This window comes from Chenopodium quinoa, unplaced genomic scaffold, assembly GCF_001683475.1.
Source record: "Chenopodium quinoa cultivar QQ74 unplaced genomic scaffold, ASM168347v1, whole genome shotgun sequence".
In the NCBI taxonomy this organism is placed as follows: Eukaryota; Viridiplantae; Streptophyta; class Magnoliopsida; order Caryophyllales; family Amaranthaceae; genus Chenopodium; species Chenopodium quinoa.
This window is the reverse complement of record NW_018742461.1, coordinates 4,064,595-4,083,603: the sequence shown is the minus strand read 5'-3', so window position 1 is coordinate 4,083,603 and position 19,009 is coordinate 4,064,595. Positions and strand designations below refer to the sequence as shown.

The 19,009-nt window shown below is 43.4% G+C and overlaps 1 pseudogene; it reads right to left on the bottom strand.

Moving 5' to 3' along the window:
* Nucleotides 1–10,248: 10,248 nt before the first annotated feature.
* Nucleotides 10,249–11,788, bottom strand: LOC110718991 (annotated as a pseudogene).
* Between the last annotated feature and the right edge of the window lie 7,221 nt (nucleotides 11,789–19,009).

The window sequence follows — 19,009 nt, the reverse complement described above, 5'->3', positions numbered from 1 at the left end:
ATGCAAGAGAAAGTGGAGAGCTTTATTGCAAACCACACCATGGGCCCCGACTTTCTAGTGTTTGTGCCGGATCCAGAAGACACAGTCGTCTGGCCGGCTGGTACCAGTTATGATAGCGCCTGCTTTGGCTGCTACGAGGCGGCCATCAAGGCAGGGCTGCGCTTCCCATTACATCCGGCTGTTCAGCGGATCTTGGATGGGTATGAGTTGGGGTTATGGCAGTTAGCCCCAAACTCCTGGGTCAACGTACTCGGCTATGTGGCCGGGTGCGAACTGCACGGGGTGGAGCCGAGCTTCGAGGCTTTCGCCCATATGAACTATCTCAGCCGGACCCCTAAGACAGGCGGTACCGGCTGGTATCAATTGACAAGCCACTGGGGCTACCTCATGACGAGAGGTAAAGCAAACAAGTGGAAGGACTGGCGGAGCACCTTCCTCATCATTGAGAGTTCAGACACTGAGCTGAACAAGCGCTTCAATAGGTGGAACAGGAATCCGCCCCTTCTTGCAGGCGGCCGTAGCATGCCTCCTGTTCCCCCCAAGGCTAAGAAAGAGATCCTTGATAAAGGACTCTTTAAAGTAGAGTCGAGGGTCGACTCTACTTCAGGGGTACGAGAGCAAGTACCCCTGCACTGCGTCCCGAGCTTCAAATGGCTCTACGACGAGTACTTTTTGGCCGCCTGTGGCCTCAGCAGTCGGTGCTCAAGAGGTAGTCGGCCTGTCGAATACTCTGTTGTTCCATACATTTCTTGTTATGACTTATATTAACTTTGCTGTTTGTTTTTGCAGCTGACGCCATGAGAAAAATCACCGCCTCCAAGACTGCGGCGGCCATGTTGCGGGCCTCCATCATGCAACAAGCTTCAACCGACTCCCCCAAGAAGGGGGCACCCTTGGTGAGCTCCGAACCTTTCACCCTCTTTTTGGAGTTGTGTTTATGCATATACTGACTTTTTCCTTCTTTTTTAGACGGGTGCTCCAAGAGCTTCATCTTCCCAACAGTCGGACCCCAAGGCCCGGAGGACGACTGTTGCGAGCTCTCCTGGTTCTGCCAGGAAACATGGGGCGGCTGAGAAACAGCCGGCCACTTATTCTAAAACTCCAACTGGGCCGCCTAGAAGTATGAAGTTGTCCTTGTAAATTTTAGACTCGCTCCCTTTTTTACTAGGTCTAATCCGTTTTTTTATGCTTGATGCAGCCGGCCCTCAGGAGCCTGACTTGGTAGAGATGGCCAAGTCTATGATCAGGGCAGTTCCTCCAGCTGAAAGGGAGGCGGTCAGGGGTGTCGGCACCCTTGACCTAGACGGGATTGCAGGGGTCCTTGCTGAGGTATACTTAGCATATTTTTGAGTTTTTGAATTTCTGGACGCCTGTTTTCTTTTTTGTTTGGAAACTGACGCCTGTTTCTTTTTACTTAGGCCCTGCTCCGAGTGAACGGCCTTCGCAAGCCGCTTGACCGGAAGAACAAAGAGGTAAAGGCAGCAAAAGCTATGGCCGCCTCCAACTGTGATAAGGCAATGTTTCAAATTGCCCAAAATGAAGTTCTGACCATTGATATTCTTTATTATCAGGCGCAGGCTACCGCCGCTGTTCGGGCTCAGTTAGAGGCGGCCCAGAAGAGGAATGGCAAGCTGGAGGCGACCATCACCAATCTCAAGGCCGAGCTGAAACCTCTTCGCCTAAAAATGTACTCATACGAAGCCTTGGAGAAATCCTTGGCCAACGTAAAGGAACGCCTGGTGACCCAGGAGAAGAGTCTTACTCAGGAGCTCTCGGAAAAGGCCGAGCAAGAGAAGAAAGAGCTGGTCCGGGAGATGATGGAAGACTCCGCTCAAATCCAGCGCATGACTTGGGGCCGCCTCTTCCCCAATGCCGACTTTGCCTCTTGGGAAAAAACGTACCGCCAGTGTTCTGATACATATAATCAAGAGATCCTGGCGGCTGCTGAGGAAGAGGCGTTGGAGGAAGCGTTGGAGGAGGAGGAGCCGGTAGTGGCGCTTGTGCTGCTTGGGGGTAATGCATCAAAAAAGGATGCAGCTGAAGCCGAGTCCAGCAAGAAGAGTGCTGACCAGGCGGCAGCTGCTAATATTGAAGATCTGCCCCCTTCTTAAGCTTTATGTATTCTTTCCACGGCCTGCGTGCCGTTTGTTTTGTATTTACCCGGCCAGGGGGCCGGGGCTTTGAATATTTTGCCGGTCTTTAATGACCGACTTCTTTTTAATGAATTTTTGTTTTGCCTCAAATTTGTCTAAGTATTCCATATTCTAATATCCAATTGTTCACTAGACCGACTGTTTTACATGGCCGATAGTTGCAGACAGGTACAGATAGTTAGTCACGCCGCCTATGCCCCTGGACGACTGGTTGTCTGTTTCCAGGATAGACGATCAGTCGGCCATTTATCCAATCGGTATTCGAACTATTTTAAGGTCTGGATCCTTTTTAGGCAGGCGGTCCTGTCATTTGTAAACTTAACCAAGTAGGAAAGTGGTCTGACCAAGTAAACATGAGTGTTACCTAGTCGCCAAGGAACTGAGTAGTAGAGATAACAAGCGGCGGGTACCGGTTGTTTCCCTTTATTCGCCAATGTTTGTTGGCTTTTAACTCATAATTTGTTAACCTAGCAGGAGTAGTGGTTGAGAGCCCCTGTTTGCTAAAAACAGGTGGACGACTCATACCTTTTAGGCTCCATACTAAGTTTGAGGGAGTGACTATAAGTTAACATAGGAGTTACTTAGTCTCCGTCACACTCTAGATTGAGTAGTTGAGGTACCAGGCGGCGGAGGCCGGCTGATCCCCTTGATTCGCTTATGTTTGTTGGCTATTAACTCAATAGGTTACCTAGTAGGAATAGGGGTTTGAGTGCCCCTGTTTGCCAAAAAACAGGCGGTCTACTCAAACCTTTTAGGTTCCATACCAAATTTGAGGGAGTGACTATGAGTTAACATTGGAGTTACTAAGTCGCCGTCACTCTTACTTGAGAAGTAGAGGTACCAGGCGGCGGAGGCCGGCTAGACCCCTTGATTCGCCAATGTTTGTTGGCTATTAACTCAAGAGGTACCCCCTGCATTTATCCCAAGTAATACAGGCGGTCATCTGACTTAGATGTCAACTGCTACCACTGGTTTGGTTAGTGATAGAGTTATCCTTGTCTCAAAAACGGCTACGTGGTTGCCCTTGGGGACAGTCGTATAGGTGCCGTGTAATTAGTTTATAGAGCAATGTTCCACCCAAAAGGGAGCTGCTCTCTGCGACGAATTTCATCCGGAGGGATGCCGCCGGACGCATGCTATGATGTTGGGACAGGTCGTATTAGTCTTGAAGATTTGATCAGTTGGCTTGGCGCCTGGTCTGATCATTCTGCCTGTGGCCTTGGTTAGTTCTTGGTGAACGTAGGTGCTAAGTAAGAGGAGGGTAGCCGCTTGTTAGGAACAGGGTCGGCCAGGCCCTAATATTTTTTAGCTAAGTATAAGGGGGGTGGCTATGTGTTTGGAACAAGTCGGCCATCTTCTTATGGAGAGTAGCCGACTATATGTCCAGACGACATGCCCCTATTGTGAGTAAAATACTCAATGGAGAGTAGCCGACTGTAAAGGTACAGACGGCATGCCCCTCTGAAGATAGAGTGAAAAACTCAATGGAGAGTAGCCCACTGTAAAGGTACAGACGGCATGCCCCTCTGAAGAGAGTAAAAATACTCAATGGAGAGTAGCCAACTGTAAAGGTACAGACGGCATGCCCCTCTGAAAATAGAGTAAAATACTCAATGGAGAGTAGCCGACTGTAAAGGTACAGACGACATGCCCCTCTTAAGTAAGAATAAAAATTAAACATGGAGAGTAGCCGACTATTTGTTAGTAGGCGTGCCCCTCTTAGTACAAAATTGAATAGTAAGTGCAAACTTTTATTAAGTAGCTCTTGACTATTTACATCATTCAAAAGAAATATTTCTTAAGATTATCTACATTCCAAGTTCGAGGCAACGGTTGTTTGTCTGGTGTTTCCAGACGGTAGGTACCGTCCCTGACTTCCTCACAGATTCGGTAGGGTCCTTCCCAGTTGGGAGTTAGTTTGCCAGACTCATTAGCCCTACCAACTGCTTCCATTTTTCTAAGTACAAAGTCCCCTACTTTGAGTGGACGCCTGTGTACTTTTTTGTTGTATGATCTAGTCATTCTCAGGCGATAGATTTCATTGCGCAAGACAGCATTGCCCCTCTTTTCAGGAAGTGAGTCTAATGCCAGGCGCATGGCTTCCCAGTTTGCCTCTTCGTCATATAGCATTACTCGAAGAGTCGGCTCGTAGTGTTCTATTGGAAGAACAGCTTCCGCACCGTAAGTTAGGAGGAATGGAGTTTCTCCAGTCGCCCCTTTTTCAGTCGTCCTAATGGCCCAGAGAACATGTGGTAGTTCATCCGCCCATAGGCCGCCTGCTCGTTCAATCTTTTTCTTGAGACCGTCCGAGATGATTTTATTAAAGGCTTCTACCTGGCCGTTTGCTTGTGGACGGCCGACAGATGCAAAGTAGTTTGCAATTCCTTGGTCACCCAACCAGCTTTTGAGAACAGGCGTCTCAAATTGGGGACCATTATCAAAAACCATAGACATGGGAACCCCGAACCGAGTGATGACATTTTTCCAAATGAATGAAATTACATCTTTCGTCTTGATTCCCTTTACAGCCTCCGCCTCTACCCATTTAGTGAAGTAGTCAACGGCAACAAGTATGTACCTCCTTCCGCCTGTAGCAGGCGTATATGGACCCAGAATGTCCATGCCCCACTTAGCAAACGGTAGTGGGCTATGAATGGTAGTGAGGTCAGTAGCCGGACGGTGAATTAGTTTGCCAAACATTTGGCACTTGTCACATTTTTTCACCATCTCTATTGCATCTGCTTCCAAAGTAGGCCAAAAGTAGCCCTGCCGCCTTGCCCTTTGAGCAAGCGTCCTACCGCCTATATGAGAAGCACAGTAACCAGAGTGAAGATCGTCTAGTATCTCTCGTCCCTTTTCTGGAGTAACACACTTTAAGAAGGGTTGAAGGTACCCCCTTTTGTGAAGTTCTCCCTTTATCATTTCAAAACAGGTGGCTCGTTTTTTCAGTGCTGCCGCCTGTTGAGGATCATCCGGCAGTGTACCGTTTGTCAGATATACCCTGATTGAATCCATCCAGGTTGAGCTTTTGTCTAGGATTCCAATAGGGTTTTCCTCGATGCTTCTCTTCTCCATTACTTCCCAAAAAACAGTTCGAGGAGTATCAGAGGAGGCGGATGATGCTAATTTTGACAGTGCATCCGCCTGGTTGTTTTCTGATCTCGGCACTTGGATCAGATGGAAATCCTCAAGGGAGCCGACTGCTTGTCGGACCGCCTGTAAGTACTTGATCATGGTCGGATGGGTTGCTTCGTATTCGCCATTGTACTGACTCACTATCAATTGTGAATCGGAACAGGCGTCTATTTTTCTTGCCCCTGCCACCTTGCACATGCGGATCCCGGCTAGTAAAGCTTCATATTCTGCCTCATTGTTTGAAGCCTGAAAACTGAAGCGTAGAGCATACTCGTACCTGTCGCCCTCTGGCGACTGACATATGACGCCTGCTCCACAACCATTTGAAGTAGAGCTTCCGTCCACATATACCTTCCATACTTGGTCTGGAACTTGAGAGTCAGGAGGACGAGTCATCTCTACAATAAAGTCAGCAAAGGCTTGCCCCTTCACTACTTTTCTAGGCTCGAAAGTAACTTCGAGGCTCTGTATTTCTATAGCCCATTTGATCATTCGGCTTGACGACTCCATGATGGTAAGTGGCCGCTTGATAGGTTGGTCTGTATACACGACGACTGCATGTGCCAAAAAGTAGGGCTTCAATTTTTTAACAGCCATGAAGAGTGCAAGACCAAATTTCTCCACTAGGGGATACCTCAACTCGGCATTTTTCAGTACATGACTGACAAAGTAGACCGGGAGCTGACAGCCGTCTCTTTCAGCAAGGAGAACAGCGCTTAACGCATGATCAGAGACGGCCAGGTACATGTAGAGTACTTCTTTGGGAAAAGGGCTGACCAGCCTCGGCAAGGAATGCAAGTGAACTTTCAATTTCTGGAAGGCGACCTCAGCATCCGGCCCCCATTCAAACCTTGCCTTTTTCTTAATTGCCTGGAAAAAGTATAGGCATTTGTCGCCTGATCGGCTTAGAAATCTTCCCAAGGCCGCCAGACAACCTGTTAACTTCTGAACCTCTCGGATGGTACGAGGCGACTGCATGTCAATGACCGCCTGCACCTTCTCAGGGTTCGCCTCTATTTCTCTCTGATTGATAAGGAATCCGAGAAATTTCCCAGACTCAACTCCAAAGACACATTTCTTGGGATTGAGCATGACATGGTGCCGCCTGAGTGTGGCGAAATTTTCTCGGAGGTCCGACAGATGATCTTTCTGAAGTTTAGTCTTGACAATCATATCATCAATGTATGCCTCGACGTTTCTCCCAATCTGATCAAAGAACACAGTGTTTATCATTCGCTGGAAGGTAGCCGGGGCATTCTTAAGACCAAACGGCATGACCGTGTAACAGTATAACCCCTGATCAGTGACGAAGGCCGTCTTCTCCTGATCTTTCTTCCATAAAGCTCATCAAAGCATGGCCGGCTGTTGAGTCGACCAGGTTATCAATTTTAGGCAGAGGGTAACTGTCTTTGGGGCACGCCTTGTTTAAGTCTGTGTAGTCTACACACATTCGCCAGGTGCCATTCGGCTTTTTAACAAGCACCACATTTGCAACCCAGTCTGGGAAGTAACACTGCCGAATGAACCCTGCATCAAGTAATTTTTTAACTTCGGCGGCTGCCGCCTGACTTCTTTCTTCGCCATGGTTCCGCTTCTTTTGCCGTACCGGCTTCTTTTTCGGATCCACGGCCAGTTTATGTACCGCCAGATCAGGACTAATGCCTGGCATTTCATGGACTTCGAATGCAAAGATGTCCTTGTATTCTTTCAATAGTTTGTGAAAGTCGTCACCAAGGTCTCTCAGAGCAGTCGTTCCAACTTTGACTGTTCGGTCAGGACGTGAGTCGTCTAAGATCAGGTCTGCATGCTCACCAGCCGGCTGAGGGCGGAACTCATCCGACCGCTCCTCTGCCAATGATTGCTATTTTCTTTCTTTTCTTGCGGCCCCTGTCTGGGATGCCTTTCTCTTCTTGCCGCCTGCTTCTTGAACAGGCGTACTCTCCTCATTGTCAAGGTCTGTTTTTTCACCGCTTGACCCAGTGACCATAACAGTGGGCTTGACATCCGAGAGATAGCACTCTCGGGCCATCCTCTGATCTCCCCTTAGGGAGCCGACTGTTCCATTATCCCTCTCAAATTTGAGCAACATAAGAGATGGGATTATAACAGCCTTGGAATTATTCAGGGTTGGTCGACCCAGAATCATGTTGTAGGCCGAGAGTTCTTCTACTACCAGGAACCGGACTACCATGTGTCGTCCTTCCCCTTTTTCGCCCAGGCGGATGGGTAAATTCACTCGTCCCAGTGGGTGGAGGACTCCTCCTCCAAACCCTACTAAAGGGTGGGAGGCCGGATGTATGCAATCAGTCTGATATTTTAGTTTCGACAGACATTTGCTACTGATGAGATCTGAGGAGCTTCCGGTATCTATGAGGATTCGGCCAACTCTCTGGTTGGCCACTTTACATTCAATAACGATAGGGTCGTCATGCGGCCCTCTTACCCCTCCTAGATCTTCTTCAGTGATGACAATCTCAGGAAATGAATATTTGGACGGTCGTTCTTGGTGAACGGAATTTACATCTAACCGCCTGATATTGTCTTTGTTGCCCCTAATAGTGGGGCCGCCTCCTGAGAAGCCGCCTGCAATGGTGTAGACGACTGCATCATCTGTATCGGAGCTGTCGGCCTGTTGATTCTTTTTGGCTGACTGCTTTTTTGAGGAAGTGTTCCCCGTAGATTTCTTGACATAAGTGTCAAGATCACCCTGCTCAGCCAGGCGGTCCAGATACCGCATGAGACTGATGCAGTCATTGGTGTGATGACCAACATCATCATGATAAGCACAGAATTTATCTTGGTTCCGGTTGTTTGCAGAACCCTTCATGGGGACCGGCTTCTCAATTGAGATCCGTCCCTTGATTTCTTTTAGGATAAACTGGTTATCTTTGTTAAACGCATACTTTGGGAGTATGGTTTGAACTCTTTTTTCTTTTTCTAGGCCGGCTGTTTAGAGGAATCAGCCGCCCATACCTCTTTTCTCTTCTCATCTTTGTTTGACGACTGTTTCTGTCGTCCTTCTCTTTTGTCGAACCTTTTCCCGTCCGACTGTTTTACCGTACAAAGATCAGTCGCCTGTATATAGGCTTCTGCTTCAATCAAGGCCTCTTGAAGAGTCGCCACCCTCTTTCGAACCAAATCAAATTTGAAGGTAGACCCGTCTTTGAGACCTCTGAAAAAGTCAGTATAGGCTACCTCATCCGGTAACCCTTGAATCTGTATTCTCATCAGGTTAAACTGCCTGATGTAAGAACGAAGCCCCTCCTTCTCGCCCTGCTGAATTGTTCCTAAATCAAGGGTCGTTTTCTTCGCAGGGATGTTCATGGCGAAGTTGGAGGTGAATAAGTAAGCAAGCGTCCTGAAGCTATTTACACAACCAGTCGGCAGGTTGCCGAACCATTGTTGTGCGATTCCTTTGAGAGTCGCTAGGAAACACTTGCACCAAGTGGGATCATCCAACCCTTGAAGGTACATCAGGTTGGTGAATGCCATCAGATGGTCTTCTGGGTTAGTAGTGCCGTCATAGGCGCCTACTAGTACATTTTTCACTTTGGTCGGCTGAGCGGCTTCAGTAATTTCCTTGGAGAAGGCCGACGGCTGTTCACCAAGTCTAAGAAACCGTAGCTCCCAGTCCATAGGTTGGACGTTTTTTGCTGCAGGTCCACCAAACGGAGGTGGCTGCAAAAAATACTGTTGTTGCGGCACAAATGGTAAGTTTGGTACCGCCTGGTCTCTATGAAAGCCGGACTGACGGGAGGTGCCGCCTGACTGACTCTCATGATACGACTGAGTATGCCTCATCGAGGCATTTCGCAGACTGTCTTGAAGGTTTGAAGTAGAGGCCGACTCTGACAATCGGTCACTCTTCTTCTGCTCTAGCAGTAGCCGAGCGTCTGTGAATGTTTGCTTCGACCCGTCCGCCTGAATATGACGAACAGGTTTCCTATTTCCTGTAGGAAAACGGAATTTTGTGAAATCAAGAGCAGGTGGCTCCCGCTTCCTATATTTAGGATGAGGAGTCGCCTCTCGCCCTTGAACTGGCTTCCTCTTTAGTGAAGTGGAGGGTTTCTTAGCCGACTGCTCCTTGACTGGAGCAGGCGGCTTCTTGTTGATCAACTCTTGAATCTCTCCCTTGAAGTTCCTCATAAAGGTCATGAGTTCGTTCCTTGTGATAGGAGCAGACCCATCAGTCGGCTGTTGCCGAACAGGCGGTGCGCCTGCTGGCTCACTTCCAGTTTGAAGATGTTCCCGTTCCTTCCTTTCGGTATGACGGGTACGTCGGGCCCTTAGGGTCCCGTCTGAAGCTGTGTGAGCTTCAACTTCAAATTCACTCTCGGTATCATGGTCCGACTGAACTTGAGGGTCGTCTAGGGGACGCCTCTCTTCAGGAGTCGGTACAGACTTGGATGCCATCTCAGAAGTACTCTCCCCACAGACGGCGCCAAATGTTTCGGGGTTTTCTGATGTCCTGCGGGAGAGTTACAATTTCGAGACTGGAACCGGACGCCTGTACCTGCAAAATAACGGAGACTCCTGGTGGTGGGAGCTTTGCCTCCAACGGTCAAGTTAGTACTTGATTAAGGAGTAATTAATGCGGAAATTAAAGTGATTGGGTCTCTCTAGGTGAGAGTGTTTAATGTAGGTAATCTGCTTTGTTAGCGAGATCATCCGGTTATTACTGTGTGTAACTAATGTGTTTTTTCGTTATCCCCCTTAATGAGGATTAAGGGAGGTATTTATAACCTTGGGAAACGTGCCCATCCTAGGTTTAGGTTGACCTAGGGCTGATTGGGCTTCCCTCGGAAGTTGGGCCTGGGTGGCCGGTTTCTCCATTAGGCATGGAGTATGCCACATGTCATGACATAATAGGTCCAAGGTGGACGAATAAGCGCATGCCACGTGGCAAGCCCTGACAGTTCCAACTGGAGGACACTTGGCAGGACCTGATTGGCCCACGTGGCGCATTCCGATTGGTGGGAGCAAAATCCCCTAATCAATTGTCATGATTGATGACTGCTTATCAGATCGATGATCCATTAGAGTGGTAATCAACTCAAGATGCAAAACTCATAAACTCTTGATTAGCTTCAAGAGCAGCCATAATATGAGGCCTAAGGCAAATTTCCAAGTCAACACTTCCTCCACCTTCACAACCAGGATTTGCAGTTATCTTCCCATCCTCCTTGTTCCCATAGCCCATTCGAACAGTCAAAGCCCGAACCAACCCGAATTCAGGCCCATACATATCGAACCTCGCAGATCCTCCCATAATCACGCTATTTATACCATAAAAATCAAGTTCGATTCCTCTTGGAAACAATATTGGTGAATTAGCAATCATTTTGTAGCGATCAAGTATTTCTTTCCCATCATGAGCCTTAATGACTTTATTCAAATTCATTGCTACCCAGCCCAAGCTATTACTCAATACTTCCTCCACCTTGCAAGCCCATTGGGCTCTCCTAATAAAATTCCCGAAGTAGTCATCCGATATCGGCGGGTTAAGCCGATTTCGGGCGCCCATAGCTAAAAAGCATGTGGTTTGTTGGTCTTGTGGTAAGTTTCGGACCCGAGTGATGGACCTCCACACAAGCGCGGTTACGGCTTGAAAAGACGATATAACATTGTTGGTATCACATTCTTGGTTAGCCTTGGCCTTGAGCCTGGCCATCGAACTTGGTGAAAAGTGAAAGATTCTCTCCCTTAACGGACCAGGGTCGTACCCATGACAGATAAACTCCTCTATATTAATAAAAGGTAATTTAAGGACCGGAACATCCCAAGGCCTATAATTAAAAATTGGTACTCTAGAAATTTTTGTAACATCGCTCTCACTAGGGTGATTTTCTAATGATCTCATTATTTCCGACAACATATTCATAAAATGAATAAAAGAGGTACCATCGACAACACTGACTCATACTAAACCCAATAAACACCCCATCTAAAAGTTCCGTTACCTGAATCGATAACAAAGCCTTAGTATGACAATCATAGTTTGCGTATTTTTCACCAAGATCAAAGAAAGCATGAACAGCGGAAACATCAACGGGGGATTGAACATCCGAAACGGCTAGGCCGAGGGCGGTAGCATGGATGAACCTCGCTCCAGGGCCTTTGTTACAATCAACGTATATCGAACAAGCGTTATCATCGGGGTACTTTTGTATAGTGTAACGACCCGCTAACGGGTAAAAGTATACTAGGGCAATAGAAAGCGAACGTTTGAGCTTCTCTAGCAAATTACACACAACTTTGGTACGAACATTTTCAATATTTTGGGATTCATAGAATGAAAAACTTGGGGAATTATTTAGTGTAAAAAGAAGACCTTTTTGTATGGGATCAATAGTTAAGAAAATTAAATCAATCGGTCCTGAGTGGTAAGGCTGTTTTGTGGGTTCATATTTTGGTTTTACAAAGCATTCTGAAATTAATTTGATGGGTGTTTTTTGATCTTGTTGAGGATTGGCCATTTTTGTGAGTGGATGGTATTGATTTTTTTTTTTAGACAGTGGATGGTATTGTTTGATCGTTTATTTGTTGCTCTTCGTTGGGTTTTGATTGGTTTGGTGCGGTGAGGGATGGCAGTAGTGGATCTGGACCCCACCTATTGGATCTAGATCTGAATTTCCATTGATCAAACTCATCGATCCAACCCATTGTCATCCTTAGGATGCCTTTTTTGTACTTTTTAGGGGGGAAAAAAAGTCCAACAACCTAAGGGCCTCTAGGCTAGAGGGTCTATTTGTTTTTTTTTTTTTTTTTTTTTTTTTTTTTTTAAAAACCAAAACAAAATCATAGAAAATTTGACTAAAAAAATTATGACTTTAATAAGTTAAGACTTTTTTTTTTTAATTCTTTGTATGTCATGTATTTTCTAACTTTTAAAAACAAAAAAAAAAAAAAAGCGTAAAAAATTAAAAGATATAGTGATATCGAACTGGCCTTAAATATTTGGTTTTTATGATTAGAATATTAGATATCTTACATTTCCTCCGTTACAGAAATAATCTGTATCACACTACTTACCTTTTAAAGAAGTTTCACAACAAAAATTGCACCATATCCAATTTAGAAAAACAAATGCTTTTGTTCACTCCGCAAACTCCCAATATAGCCTCACTTTTTAATACGTGTTTCTTTATTTTAATTATGTTTACAATCACATGCATGAACAGAGAAGTATTTTTTTTTCTTTTCTCTATCTTCCTTTTGACCACTGCCGAAAAAAGTAAAATATAGAAAAATTAAATTATTTCTTCCTCCTATATAGTGCAATATTAAAAGAACGAATAAGATAATAAAAACTAGTTTTTATTGATCCATTGGTATAATGTGTTGTAGTGATCAGAGCTACGAGAAAAAATCAAGTTTATAAGTCTCATGTAAAAAAAAATTGTAAATCAAGGGTTAAATGTGGTCATTTAAACTAATAAATAAGGTGTACTTTGTTATTTCACCTAAAAAATGATTTTCATTTTATCTAGGAAAAATTGTCAAAAAAATACAAAATTTTGTCTATCTGCTAAAAACAAGTCGAACTTTCGATTTTTTCTGAATAATACAAACTTTGGTCGGTATTCGCTTTAAACAAGATATTTGACCTACAACCTAAATAGCCGTTACAGTTTTTTTTTTTTTTGATAAATTTATTTAATTTTGATAAATTTATTTAAGAATTAAATTAACTGCTAATTAAAATTTTAACCATATTTAATTAACAATTAAAAAAATTTATAAAACAATTCAAAAAAAATAATATTAATTTAAAAAAAATACCATTCCCTAAAAAAAAAAAAAAAATAAAAAAAAAAAAAAAAACCCACCCCTCACCACCAGCACGCAGCAGCCCCACCTCCCTCACCACCAGCTTCTCTCCCCCAAACCCGGCCGCCCTGCCGGCCCTCACCATCATCATCGAAACAGCCCTCATCTCCATGAAAAGTTTTTGCCATTTTCCTGTTTTTGTGCTCTGCTTCTCACTAAACCCACAACAATGGCGTCCCTTCCAATGGAGTTAATCACCTCCAATCTCACCCTATTACCTGGAAACTCACTAGCTCGCTTCAAATGCATTTCCAAAGGTTGGAATTCTCTACTTTGAACATCCCATTTCCTCAAACTTTACCTTGCTCAATCTCTCTCCAACAATTGTCTCCTTATTCTCAACTATGGCAGTCACTTGGAATCGACGCCATTAAAGCTGAACTCCGAGCTCGATCCTACACCAGACACTACCACTTACTCTGGGTTTGATCTACTTACTTCATTTTCTGGTTACCGAGTTTTCGATTTTTGGGCCTTGTAATGGATTAGTAGCTTTCAGTTGTAGAAATGTTGATAATCCTCAATTGTTTGAGATTATGATATGGAATCCATCTACTAGTACCCATATCATACTTCCTCATCCCCCTCGTAGTCATAGAGATAAATTGGCTCTGAATTTTGAGGTTTTTGTGGCTTATTCGTGATGGGTGGGAGTCGGGGAGGGGAGAGGAAGGAGGTGCGGGGGTCGGGTCGCCGGAGATTGACAGGCTTAAGTCGTATCACCTAATCAAAAGTAATTCCTAGGTCCTCTAACTAAAGTAGATAGGAAAACAATGTTCTTTTACTCCTAATTAATAATTATAATCTAAATTATCACGTAACCAATTTATAATTGTATGAATCAAACTAAAAGTAAAACTAAGCAAATTAAACAAAGGGAGAAATCAATAATAAAAGGCTCTAGGGTATAGGTTCACCAATAAATAATACTTGAGGGTAAAACATACGATCAATGCATAAATTAACCAGATTATAAAGGGTTGTCGCTACGTATTATAATCACATAATTAATCTACTGGTATTAAATCTCATCTCTCGAATCTCGACCTAACCATTAATAGATTAACATGCCTTTTGAAACTAAGCCTAAACATCAATTCTCATTTGTCGAATCTCGAATCAATATTGCATAACTCATACAATTAAACCTGCGCAAATCTAATTGCATAGTATTAAATCAATCAATAGGAAATTAATCAATCATAAATAATTAACAATAATATTTTACCCCTTCGTGTTATTCATGGATCCCCACAAACCCTAGAAATAAATCTACTCACACATATTTAATATTAAACTAAGCAAAGCAATTAAAGAAAGCATAATTAAATCAAAGCAATTAAATTATTGAAAGTAAAGAGGGAAGAAATCGTTACCAAAATTAAAGAAAATAATGAATTGTATAAATCAAGAGTGTGTAGAGAGATAAAGTGTAGAGATAGAAAGTAAGAGGGAGAGAGAAAGAAAAGTCGTCTGTGTCAAAGGCGCCCCTAAACTCACTTAACAAAAGCTTATTTATACTAAACTCTTAAAGCTAACTAAAGAGAAAGATAAAATAAATTAAAACATCTTAATAAAACACGCGCCCGGTCGGGCGAGGCACCGCCCGGCCGGGCGCGCCTCCTTCACACTAAATGCCTTGCCCGCGCCCGGTCGGGCGCGCATCCGGGCGAACCTTCGCCCTATGGTCTTCTCCTCTCGCCCGGCCGGGCGCGCCTCAGGGCGAGGGCACTGCCCGATCGGGCGGATGCTTGGGCTTAGTCTTCTTCGTCCTTTGGGCCTTGTTACCTTAGCCCAATTCGTCATCCTTCTTAGATCGAATTGCCCAAGCTCCAAATCTCCTCATTGAGCCCTTAATCACCGGATTGAATCATCAATTACGGTCCTGGGCTTCGGAATACGATCAATGAAATGCGTCTCGTCTCCAATGCTCGCGGTGGCTACACTAAGTGCCGGAGAATGTTCCAAATCTGCAGTTTCCTGTAGAATAATACCGCAACTACGAAAACACTAGAAAACACATATTAGTAATAAAATTGGCTCTAAAGAGCCAAAAATACTCCTAACTATGATCACGGGACGGGGATAAAATACTATGTAAAATGAATACATCAGAGATTCAGGCGCAGGTTTCAGGAGAGGTGGTTGGTGCGTCGGCTGGAGGTCACCGGAGAGCCGAGTGCCGGGAAATGTAATGCCGGCAGGCAGTGGCGGAGCCAGGATTTTCAATTGGGAGGACAAAATGCTTAACTCACAAAAATCTTAACAAAAAATAAAAACAAAAAAGAAACTCACACACAAATTGGTTCATACTTAATATTAAAATTTCAAAATAAAAAAAAAATACTTAGTCATACAATTCAAAATGACACATTGTACACCAAATCTTCCTCTAATGGTACATTACTATTACTTGAACCACCCATTTCCATACCATTTTCTTGACTTTGAGGGGAGCTAAAGAAGGTGAGTTATTGGACTCATTTTCATTAAGTTTCGTTCTTGGTTTCAAAAAAAAAAAAAAAGTTTCGTTCATTTAAACAAGAATTGTCGAAGATCGGGTTGTTTAGTTGCCTTGGATTTGTTCCATACCGTTTTTTTGACTTTGAGTGGGAGCTAAATGAAGGTGAGTTATTGGACTCATTTTCATTGAGTTTCGTTCTTTTAAACAAGAATTGTCGAAGATCGGGTTGTTTAGTTGCCTTGGATTTTGTTTGAATTTGGTGAATCTTTTGACATTTCCTAATTAAATCGAAAATTATATATCAATTTCCACAATCCAGTAATTCACATCATTACATAATGTCATAATAACAAAACCTAAAGATCTAAATTTCTAATTCAAACTACACATTTTAATAATTTAAATTCACAAAAACAGGGGAAACAAATATAAACTATAAAACAAATCTTCAATGTTCAATACAACAATACCAATAATTCAGAAATCAGAATATAAACATTTCTATTTTAATTCAATAAGTTCAATACTTCAAGTCTTCAAAGTTCAAACTTCAAAACTTCAATAATCATTAATCAATTCAATACCCATAAATGACAAATCCACAATAAAAGTATAAACTATAAAACAATTAAACAAGTAATGAAATTCATATTTACATAATACATACCTCCATTGATTAATTGATTTGGGTGAATTGGTCAATTGAACTGGGTCTACTGCTCACTGATGTAAATTGCGAATTGCGAAGCTTCGAGCAATCGAGCCTGCTGGTTGCTGCGAAACGGCGAACGGCGAACGACAGACGGGCGATGGCGAATGGCGACCTTGAGACCTTCGAAGAGAGAGAAACTGAAAACTGAAAAAGTTAGGGTTTAGTTTTGCAATTTGTTTTCTTCTTTCTATCTTAGTAGCGTGTTTCTTTCTTTTGGTTTTTTTTTTTAAATTTTTTTTTTTTTTGAAAATGGGGGGACAAGTGTCCCCACTTGTCCCCTTCTAGTTCCGCCCCTGCCGGCAGGAATCGAGGGGAAGGGGTGGCTGAGATTTTATTTTAAAAATTAATAATAATAATAATAAATTTAATTTTGTATCTTTTAAAAAATATAAATATTAAATAAATAAAAAAAATCAAATTAAATTATCAAACCAATCAAACAATGACACTTGTCCCATATACCTATTAATCAAGTCACCAATCGGTCATAACTTGTTTAAAGTAGATGCCCTACAAAGTTTGTATTATTTACAAATGATCGATTTGTTTTTAGCGGATGGGTAAGAGTTTGTATTATTTTTGACAAATTTTTTCCTTTTATCTATTAATTTATTCTTTAAAAGGTGTTTGTTTTAAAAATTTTGTAAATCAGCCTAATTTATGTGAAACGCTAAACATCGCCCGCAATTTACCATATAAAGCCCACAAATATGTTATGATTTGACCATTATGCCCTTTTGCTAAAATTGAGATAATCTCGGTGTAAAAAATGTGGAGCCGTACTGGCTCGTCGGGGGAGACCGGATGGCAAGCCGGAGATGCGGGGGACGCCGGAGGTACGTCGTCGTCGACGGAAAACGAGGTAAGTGACCGCTAAAATTCACGGTTTACCGTCGTAGTGGCTACGGCGCCTAGGGTGGACGCCCAAACCGTAGCCTGGACGTCCAAGCCGGACGCCAGAACCACCAGAGTGGCGTCCAGGCTAGACGCCCAGACCACCAGAGTGGCGTCCAGACCAGACTAGCGTCCTGGGCAGACGCCACTCCACTGGGTGAGGCGGCCCTGCCAGGCGCCAGTCCAGTGGGTGTGGCAGCCCTGGCAGACGCCACCTTTAATAATTAATTTTTATTTTTTCCTTTTTGATTTTGTTGTTGTTTTTTATTTAATTTTTTGTGAAAATAAAAAATCGAAAATGATTTTTTAAAAAAATTCGAAATGGGTTTTTTGTAAATTAAATTTGAAAATTCGAAATAGGTTTTTTTAAAATTAAATTTGAAAATTCGAAATGGTATATTTTTAAATTTAGTTTGAAAATTCGAATTGGGTTTTTATAAAAATTAAGTTTGATTATATATAATTATGTTTTTTTTGTGTTAATTATGTGGAAATATAGAAATTAAATGTATATCCGTTAAATGTATTTATTGTAATATATAATTGATGCAGGAATATGGTGGAGACGGAAATGATTACAGTGAGATATTTGGACATGATGGTCCATTCGAAGAAGCTCAACAGGCGATTGATTGGGCAAAACAGGTTGCAATTGCAGCTGTATTTTTCTTGGTAGTAGCAACTTATAAATCTCAACGGGATGGTAGAATGGATCGCATTTTGAGATGTGACCGTTATCGCAAAAGAGAAGAAAGAGATTTTCGTACAGCCACTCGGTTTGACACAAAGCGGAAAGGTTGTGGGTGTGAGTTCAGAGTAAAGGTTCGACAACTACGGAGTCGTGACGGTTGGGAAGTGATAGGTTACTCTAAATGGGGGTATCACAACCATGAGATGATAGTATATGAAGAGGGTCATCGACAACTGAGCGGCTTAAGTCCTGCTGCGAAACTAGTTGTGAAAGAAATGAGTGATGCTCAAGTGAAGCCTGCTAAAATATTAGCATCTGTGTTAGAGAAATTTCCAGAAGACCATCCAAACCGAAGACACATCTACAACGTCAGACAGCAACTCAGGTTTGAACGGTCAGAGGGAAGGAACCCTATACAGCAGCTGCTACACCAGGCACAATCACGTGGTTACCTGTTCTGGTTTGATTCTGATGAAGATACAGCGGAGGTGACTCATCTTTTCCTTGTGCATCCTGATTGTGCTGATATGATCAAGTCTTGGCCATTTGTGATTTTGATCGACTCAACGTACAAGACAAACAAGTACAAGTTCCCTCTGGTTGAGATGGTTGGGATGGCTCCAACGAACCAGAACTTTCTGATTGGTCATGCAATCATCAGGGATGAGACGGCTCCAAGTTATTATTGGGTTTTGGAGAAGCTGAGAAACTACATCGGGCCTAATGTTCATCCAGCATCCATCGTCAGCGACTGTGAGGGAGGTCTCTTTGCCCCCATAGCAGAGCTGTTTCCCGAATCGAACCACTTATTGTGCACATGGCACATTAACAACTGCGTGAAAGTGAAAGCCTACAACCTTTTCAAGAAGAATTTGGAAATGGCAGAGAGATTGGTGAATGGTAAGTGGCGGAAGATCCTACAGGCTACCACAGAGGAAGCGTATGAGCGAGCATTGGCTAACTTCAGGGATTCGTACCAGTGGTGTCCGGCACTGGTGGACTATGTGATGCATCAATGGGTCCCTCATAGGGAAAAGTTTGTCAAATATTGGACAAACCAGGTACTTCATTTTGGGAACACTACAACATGTAGAGTTGAGAGCGCTCATAGAGCTACCAAGGACTGGATT